The sequence below is a fragment of the Schistocerca gregaria genome, chromosome 3 (assembly GCF_023897955.1).
Source record: "Schistocerca gregaria isolate iqSchGreg1 chromosome 3, iqSchGreg1.2, whole genome shotgun sequence".
In the NCBI taxonomy this organism is placed as follows: Eukaryota; Metazoa; Arthropoda; class Insecta; order Orthoptera; family Acrididae; genus Schistocerca; species Schistocerca gregaria.
The window spans coordinates 9162193-9171565 of NC_064922.1; the positions used below are offsets into that span (position 1 = coordinate 9162193).

Here is a 9373-nt window from a genome sequence, read left to right on the forward strand (position 1 = left end):
GGTATCCGTCAAGAGGCTGTGCGTAGAGCCTTCCTCAGATTGGTCACTGCCGGGTGGGAGGGGTGTGGGGGGCGCAACGTCAGGGGTGCCAGAAACGCGCGACCTGTCGCCACCATCCGCCAACTGTTTCAGCTCAGCGAACATGGTTGGAGTAATGACGGGAGTCGGTCCTGCATGGTCGGCACGACGGCCGACAGTCGTGGAAACCTGCAGGTGTGCAGCGTGGCTGTCGGCATCGGTGACATCACTACGAACGGGACATTGGGGGGTTGTCGCAGAGTTGTTGACAATAACTGCGCCGGCGTCTGGGGTCACCGCAGCCGGTTGGTGGAGCGTCGGGTGTGTCACAGGCGACTCCATCAGAGTCTGGGCGTAAGACAACCGATTGTCATCTTGCCCATCGAGAGGCGTAAGACTATGTTGCATTCTTCGTCGACCCGCCCGGACACGGGGACAAGCAGATTTTAAATGGTCGGTAGAACCACAAATTATGCAAGTTCTCGGTTGTCCTTCGTACATCACCACCGCTCGAAAACCCTGCACAAAAATGTTGGACGGGATGTGCTTCGTCAAATCAATTTTCGCATTCCTAAAGCCATTATCTACATTGAAATGTCTGTTACCCCTCCACTGCTCGGCATGAATTTGCAGTACATTACTGTAGGGAGACAAAGCTTGCCGAATTCTATCGAAACTAACTTCGAAAGGCAGATTAAATATCCGGACGGTTCGTAGCCCTAGGCTAGCATGACTAACAGACACTTTGCATATTTCGCCTTTAGAATTCACAAAATCCGCTGTGCCCTCCGTGAGGGTCATAATACGAACGCAAGGATCGTCACTAACAAATTTTACATACACAGCGTTCGCAAGAAAATCATATGAAAAGCCAAGAACTTCATCTCGCAGTCCTAAACGATCGTAAAACCAGTCAACGAGTTCGTGAACCTGAGGTCAAGCATATCCATACGGAAATCCAAATCGTAGGGTGTAACGTCTCAACTCATCTTCCATCACTTTCCTGAAGTACTACTTACAGTACCAACAGCTGCGGGCGACGCCAAGCTCAGGCGAAGCGACCACTACCGCACGTCTGCTCACGGCCGCGGCCGCGGCGGAACTATCTGCCTAGGTGAATATGTGCCGGGTAGCACGTCACACAGTACTCGTTTGGGTTGGGTGGTCCCATACAGAATCTCTCCATGCTGCCTAATGTTTTCCTAACGTCAAACTCGTCACGTACTTCACTTTTATTTCATAACCATTTCTGAGAGGTAAACGAATTGCATGAAAACCTGCAGAGCTGGTGGCGTCAAAATTAACACACATACTTGATGTGACTCATAAGCCGAACGAGTTACTTTCCGACGTTGTCTTAGATGTGCAAGTGCCAGTCAAAACTCGCGGTGACGGCACTCTGCCGACCATTTCGCCAGTTAACACCGGTCTTGTTGTGTGTGTTTTAAGCTCAAGAGCATCTCCAAGCAAAAAATGGTCGACAGCAACATTCAGACGTTTTCGTACTGCTCAATTGCTACATTAAAACGGTACGTTTCTTTTTCAGAAATGAAAAAACACGAGCGTGACAGGATTCGAACCTCCAATCTTCGGATCCGAAGTCCGCCGCCTTATCCATTAGGCCACACGGTCACTGACGACCAAGTATAACTTATATACGACTCATCTCGAAACGCTCACACCCCTGAGGAATTGTGTTTTCGTTCTACACAGCCGCTGCCCCTTGCTCTTTCCCACCCATTCGTTACATTCAACCTCTTACGAGACCGACCAAATATAGACTGGGAAACAAGACCACACAATTTGTGCATTCGGAATCGAAGGCGGGGCGTCCCTCGCCGCATTTGCTACGATGGCCATTTGCCACTTCTGCAGAAGCGGCGGCGGCGGCGACGACGACGATGACGACGACGACGACTGCGAGTGGCTCTGAGATATGTCAGAAATACATCTATAAAATGTAATTCAGACTGCCTCGTCCCACATTATGCTGTACCGCTTTGGCAAATGATCTATCTGCGCTATTCGCCTTAATCACATCTGAGAGTAATTCTTAATAAAACGCCTGTCGCTAATTGTTCGTCATCACAGATACTGTTTGCTATACGGCCACGACGCACAACTGATTTCCAAAATTCGTCTGCCTCCTGTGAGGATCGAACTCACGACCCCTGGTTTACTAGACCAGCGCTCCGACACTTTTTTTTCTTTTTTTATTTTTTTTTGCAGTCGGTGTTTACTATGTCCCTCTTGTTGCAAGCACTAGACAATCAGAACAGCTACAGGGCGGAGTAATTCACATCCTCAGAGGTAATTGCATTGTCACAAAGGCAGAGCAATTCCATAGGTGTCAGCTTCATAAAGATCGCATGCCGAAACCCGGGTTCGAACTAAGGACCTTTAGATCTTCAGTCTAACGCTCTCCCAACTGAGCTTTTTTTTTTATCAACAACTAAAACACTCTTCTTTGCTTGTCTCTGTTTGCTTCTGGAGAAGTATAGAAAAAAAATAGCTCCGTTGCTAACACAAGAATTGTCCTCATTTTCCGGCGTACTGGAGTGGAGTCTGCGAGTGGCGAGGGTGGGAACCAGGACGCGTGACAGAAGCAGTGGGGCCTCTTCGCGGCACCACTGGTGTCCCGCGGCCCGGGCCCACCCACTTACACTCACATGTCTCACCCTATACCCATTCTATTAAATGTTATTTTAGGCATATTGACGAAAATTTTGCCATGATTAGGATATCCGCAGGTTTTTGCGAATTCGATGTCCATAAACATCTTGAATTCTAAGTGATCGTCACCACCAAGTTTATTAAAAACATAGCTGGAATAGGTGCCCAGCAACCACATAACTACATTATTTTTCGACGGCGGATAAAATCGCACGTCGGGTCGAGACAACATAGTTGAAGATATGTTGGTGGTTGTGGTCCTCGTAATAGTGGCTAGTTTTTCTCTCAGCCAACCCCAATTTCGTGCACGTTCTCCGCAGGTATAACGGTGCATAACGGTATCCACCAGTTGACGGCTATGGCACAGAGTTGTATCACTGAGTCCGATTTTATGTAGCCTCTCACTTGTACTAATCACTTCATTGATTGCTTTGTACCATGCAGTTCGAGCGGCTGAAGTAAGGACCCTGGAACTGACATTACGCCACACTATATCCCAGTTGATGCCACTGCACTTCGTAACAACTGGATTTGGTCCTTCATGTTGTCGCCAGTATGCCAATATTGCTGTAGCTGCTAAATGTCGAGAATTTAAGCTCTTGACTGATGTAGCTGCATGCAAGGAAATAGTCGCGAATGTATTTGAGCTTGTAACTGATGGTCTGAAAGTTCAGCGGGGGGTCCAGACTTTGCGGCCTGACGGCATAGAATAATTGCGCCGTAATGCCCGAAGGGCAGTTGATAAGGATAGAGACCGTCCTTGTGACATAGAGAGCCGCTGCCTTTTTCTTGATGTCGACTAAGCCCATCCCTCCGTTCAGGGGGTGGAGTGTAGCAGTTTTGGCAGATACACGAAAAATTTCCACGCGCTAAATAAAATTTGTTATCTTCGACATAATATTTCTAGCAATGACAGCAGGGAGCGGCAGAAGCTGCGCCATGTAGTACGCTTTTGATAAGATACAGGCGTTGATAAGTTGAATGCGATCAAATTGGTTGAGGCTGCGATGGTAATTATCAATTAGGGCTCCATTTATTTTACGTGCTACATCTCGCCAGTTAGCCGCTATCATCTGTAGAGAGGACGCCGTCAACATGATCCCCAGAGCCTTGTGTTCTCTGACTTGTTTAGCATAATCAACACGCAAATGCTGGAGGCCACAGAGGTTCAGAAATTTGCTTTTGTGTTCATTTAACTGCGCCCCTGACACCAGACAGTATTTCCGAAGTTCAGCCTCTAATACGGTGACATCATCGACATCGCGAATCACCACACCACACCGTCGGCATAAGCTCCGATTACACTTCAAGGAAAAGTACAAAAAGCAACATAGACAGAGGGATCCCTTGTGGAACCCCTCGGTTGATTGGTATTGGTCGCGTCAGTTGTGAGTTGACAGAAAGTTTTGCAGTGATTCCCATGGCCGAGTTTTTAATCGTGTCAATCGTGTTCCGAGAGTAGCTCAATCTTTGCATAGTCTCGAGAAGGTAAGCATGATTTACGAGATCAAAAGCTTTAAAAAAATCAAGAAAGATCAGTCCACATTTCATGTTACTAGCGTTCGTTAACGCAATGACGTCGCGGTAAAAAGCAGCCGTTTGCAGAATTGTTCTCCTGAAGGCGCATGTCTGCTGTTGGCCAATGATTTTAGCAGTGAGTGGCGTGAGTCTCATGTTAATTGCGCGAGCCACGATCTTATAATCCGAGTTTAACTACGATATTGGCCGGAAATTGGTGATAGTTTTAGTACCTCTGTTTTTAGGGAGAAGCACAATTTTACATTCCTTAAAGAAGGGTGAGACAGACGTTCCTTGCAAGACTTCGTTCACGACGTGAGTGATTTTGTCCCCGATGATGTGCCAATATTACTTGTAAAATTCAATTGGTAAGCCATCAGGGTCCGGCGATTTCCCAATCGGCGAACTGCAGACAACCCCCAAAACATCTTTATTACTGAAGGCCAACGAGATAGAGTCATTTTCTTCCCTAGTTACGGTAGATGAAATGGCACTAAACAGTCCATCATAGCAGTCATCGTGTAGAGTCACTGACGCGTAGGTGTTGACAAAATAGTTGTGCAGTGCTGTGACAATCTCTCGTTGTGTGTCAACCGTTGTTCCATCCTCGAGTTTCAGGGCGTCAATAAAAGTCCGCCTCCTGTTCCTTGTATGTTTGACGAGGTGGTACAGAGCCGCTGCTTCATCATCTCTGACCGACGTCACTTTAGATTTTATCTTAAGGCCGTCCAGTTGCATCCTCTTCAGATTGATTAATTTTGCCTTTATTTTCCGAATGTCGTCAATTCTGGTGGCCGTCGCGTCTGCACGATCGTACAGGTCCCGTAAGATTATGTAATAAAATTCCATCGTCTTTTTGATTTCCGCCGCCCTTTCAATTCCGAATGACATGATAACTTTTCGCAGTTTCGGCTTTGCCTGCAGAGTCCACCACTCTATAGTGCTGCGAAACTTGTTAGTACCGCGCAAGCACTGCTCCCAAGCACGACGCACCCCCTCCTCCAGCTCAACATCCGATAACAAAGACACATTCAGGTTCCATTGATTTTTATACCATCGCGTGGGTTGGGGAAGTAATTTCAAGCACTCGATGACACCACTGTGATAGGAGAAACTGGAGAGGATTGTCTCTACTTTTAATAAATCATTCTCGATAACATCGGAAACATAAATCCGGTCGATTCTGCTACAGGAATTTGCGACGATGTGAGTGAAGCGTACCAATGTCGGGTACCTAATTTCCCACGCATCTTTAAGTTTGAGGTCGATCACGAGGCGCTTTAATTCAGACGAATAATTAAAATTTGGGGACTGATCTTTCCTGGATAAGACACAATTAAAATCACCACCAATGATAATGTGTCGGGGATTTTTCCGAAAGAAATAGAGTATACGTTCCTGAAAAAAGAAGCTCGTTCCGCTCTATAGGTATTACCAGAAGGTGCGTACAAGTTGATGATGGTGACGCCGAAAACGGTTATCCCGATCCTTCTACCCGATTCCAATTTGTCGATCTCAGTAACTGGAATCCCTTCTCTAATTAAGACTGCGGTGCCCACGGTCGTTTCCAGGGGAAAATTTGCAATGCCGACAAACCCAGGAAAAGTAAATTGTGGCATCGACACCTCCTGCAAAAGTGGTATATCAGAACCGGGCTCATATAGATATTGTTTTAATGCATGCAGTTTCACTTCTGATCTGATTTTATTAATATAGAGGGTCTTGATCGTATAGGCCTGTGACATAATAACAGGACGTCTGAGAGAAGGAGGGATCAACTTCCGTTAATTGCCTACATCTCCATGCCATTCCATGTGAGTAGCGGCCGCCGAATTCCTGTCTGGAACGTCACTGAGTTGATCTCTTGCATCTTTGTTTTTACTCTTTTTCCGGACAGCATTAACATTGAGTGGTACTCGGATCCTGTGACGGACACTCTGCAGCACCGCTGCAGTCGGAGGTGTGGGAGGGTCTTGGGTGATGTCAATCGTCTCTCCCGACACATCTTGCGCCGGGAGCGCATGCGCCGAAACCGCTGGCGAGCGATCAGCTGAGCCACCACTTTCACTATCAGCTTGTTTGGCAACACTCGCTGCCCGAAGCTGTTTGTTGTCACTGACAGTCCCAGGCTGCTGTCTGTATACCGTCGCGGAGTTGCTGACATTCATGTTGTTCTGAGCCTAGGGTCGGAGCAGTTGCCACGTGTTGTGTACCGTCCGCTTTCGGAGACATTGTTTGTATACCATCACGGCGACAGCGATGTGAGTACTTCCAGTAGATACGTGAGCCACATCTACTTGTTGACTTTCCTGAGTGTGCTGTTGCGGAAGTTCTGAGACATGAGCCTGTGGTAACTGAACGGCGTCGACGGAAGGATCGACGCTTGAAATTGCGGTAGAAGAATCGTCCACAGTCGCTGCACCGGTTATAACTTTAGCATCCGAAGCGATCCCCCGTACGACCGATTCCGCGGTCTCGTGCGCACTGAAGGTTTTATCATCAGAGTCACGGCTGTCACAAGTTCAACGCCTCTTATTAGTCGTGGCATCGACCTTTGCGGGTGGCTTGGCACCATTGTCTCTCCTAACCAGAGCTGGAAACTCTTCAGGACGAAATTCTTTTAGCTCTTCCGAAGGTACGGCAGAACTAGGGACCTCACCCTCTATGATAGGGTTATCCTAAACTACATCAGCCAACGTAAGACTTTTACGCTTCTGTAGCGAATTTTTTAGCACAAACATTCGCCTGGGACAGTCATGACGCAGGTGACCACTCTCATTACACATATGGCATGTGGGAGTTTGGCCACTGTAAGTAACATGAGCCCTATAGTCACAAACGGTAACATGCGAGGGTATATTCTGCTTTATATGCATTTCTACTGATCGGACGCCACTGTAACATTGTAACCTGTGCTGGTTTGACCACCGTTCGTTACGAATCTGCTTGATATCCCCGAATTTGGACAGAAATTCCTTCAGATAACAATTTTCTACTTCAAGGGGTAGGTTAAAGATAAGCACATTGGTATACTCCACATCGGCATTGGAAATAAGCACAGTACTTACAGACTCGTCCCGGTGTCGAAAAACAGCTCCCCCTCCGAGTTTCGTCAGAATCTTTTCCAGTAATACAGGATTCAGCAATTTTACAAACAAGCAATATTGCTCGGTATCATAATACGCCGTGTGCACTTGATCAGAGGTAATTCCAATGACATCCACAACCCAATCTGGTATTTCCAAGGAACTAGGCTGCACAGAACGGGTAGACTTGTCAAATTCAAATCGGAGTGTACACTTTCTCGGAAATAACCTGGACATTGCAAAACGATAACTAGCGAAGGAACCGCTAGAAGAACACAAGAATGAAAATCAAACTCAAGAACAATATACACTAAATAAAAACACTTCACGATAAAGAGAAAACTTAAGCTGTTATCACGACTTGTAAACACGTGGCGGAGTGGAGCACTTTACACGTCCGATCAGCACGCTGTCACAGGCGCGACTTCCACTGAGCTAAAGAGGCGCGGCCTAGCGGTTCTTTTGTGTACTTCGTCCTTACGGTCGTCTCGATCATCAGTCTTCAGCTGACAACATTTCATATCACCGACTAATATTTGCAGCTTTGGCGAACCATTACTGCTTGGCTACACATCTGACACGTAACCGATGTACTCTCTAACCAACACCACTTGCACTTCAGAAAATGTCTTTCTCACATGTCTACAAAATCACCTTCACCTTCAAATACAGTTTCCTTGCGACTGACGGAGACCTAGGCAAAGTTTAAAGTTGCTATTTCCATTACATCAGGTTCATCAGAAAAACGGTTATTTACATCTGCAGCGGAACAAAATTCCGTTTCGCCCAGCGTGGGGCTCGAACCCACGACACTGAGATTAAGAGTCTCATGCTCTACCGCCTGAGCTAGCCGGGCTGCCTCGATGAATACTTGCCGTGTAGCACGTCACACAGTACTCGTTTTGGTTGGGTGGTCCCATACAGAATCTCTCCATGCTGCCTAATGTTTTCCTAACGTCACACTCGTCACGTACTTCACTTTTATTTCATAATCATTTCTGAGAGGTAAAGGAATTGAATGAAAACCTGCAGAGCTAGTGGCGTCAAAATTAACACACATACTTGATGTGGCTCATAAGCCGAACGAGTTACTTTCCGACGTTGTTTTAGACGTGCAAGTGCCAGTGAAAACTCGCGGTGACGGCACTCTGCCGACCATTTCACTAGTTAACACCGGTCTTGTTGTGTGTGTTTCAAGCTCAAGAGCATCTCCAAGCAGAAAATGGTCAAAGCAACGTTCAGACGGTTACGTACTGCTCAGTTGCTACATTAAAACGGTATGTTTCTTTTTCAGAACTGGAAAAACACGAGCGTGACAGCATTCGAACCTGTAATCTTCAGATCCGAAGTCCGACGCCGTATCCATTAGGCCACACGGTCACTGACGACCAAGTATAACTTGTATACGACTCATCTCGAAACGCTCACACCCCTCATGATTTGTGTTTTCGTTCTACACAGCCGCTGCCCCTTGCTCTTTCCCACCCATTCGTTACATTCAACCTCTTACGAGACCGACCAAATATAGACTGGGAAACAAGACCACACACTTTGCGCATTCGGAATCGAAGGCAGGGCGTCCCTAGCAGCATTTGCTACGATGACCATTTGCTACTTCTGCAGAAGAGGCGACGACGACGACGACGACCGCGAGAGGCTCTGACAATGTGAGAAATACATCTATAAAATGTAATTCAGACTGCCTCGTCCCACCTTATGCTGCACCGCTTTCGCAAATGCTTTATCTGCGCCTTTCGCCTTAATCACATCTGAGAGTAATTCTTAATAAAACGCCTGTCGCTAATTGTTCGTCATCACAGATACTGTTTGCTATACGGCCACGACGCGCAACTGATTTCCAAAATTCGTCTTCCTCCTGTGAGGATGGAACCCACGACCCCTGGTTTACTAGACCAGTGCTCTACCACTGAGATAAAGAGGCGCGGCCTAGCGATACCCTTGCTTACTTCGTCCTTATGGTCGTCTGCATCATCAGACTTCAGCTGACAACACTTCATATTACCGGCTAATATTTGCAGCTATGGCGACCCATTACTGCTTGGCTACACATCTGACAC

At 46.9% G+C, this 9373-nt stretch overlaps 1 non-coding gene across 1 annotated transcript; it reads right to left on the reverse strand.

Annotated features, from left to right (window-relative positions):
• Positions 1-8078: 8078 nt before the first annotated feature.
• Trnak-cuu (transfer RNA lysine (anticodon CUU)) lies at positions 8079-8151 on the reverse strand. Its single transcript has one exon. It is a non-coding gene; the product is annotated as a tRNA-Lys (tRNA).
• Positions 8152-9373: the final 1222 nt, after the last annotated feature.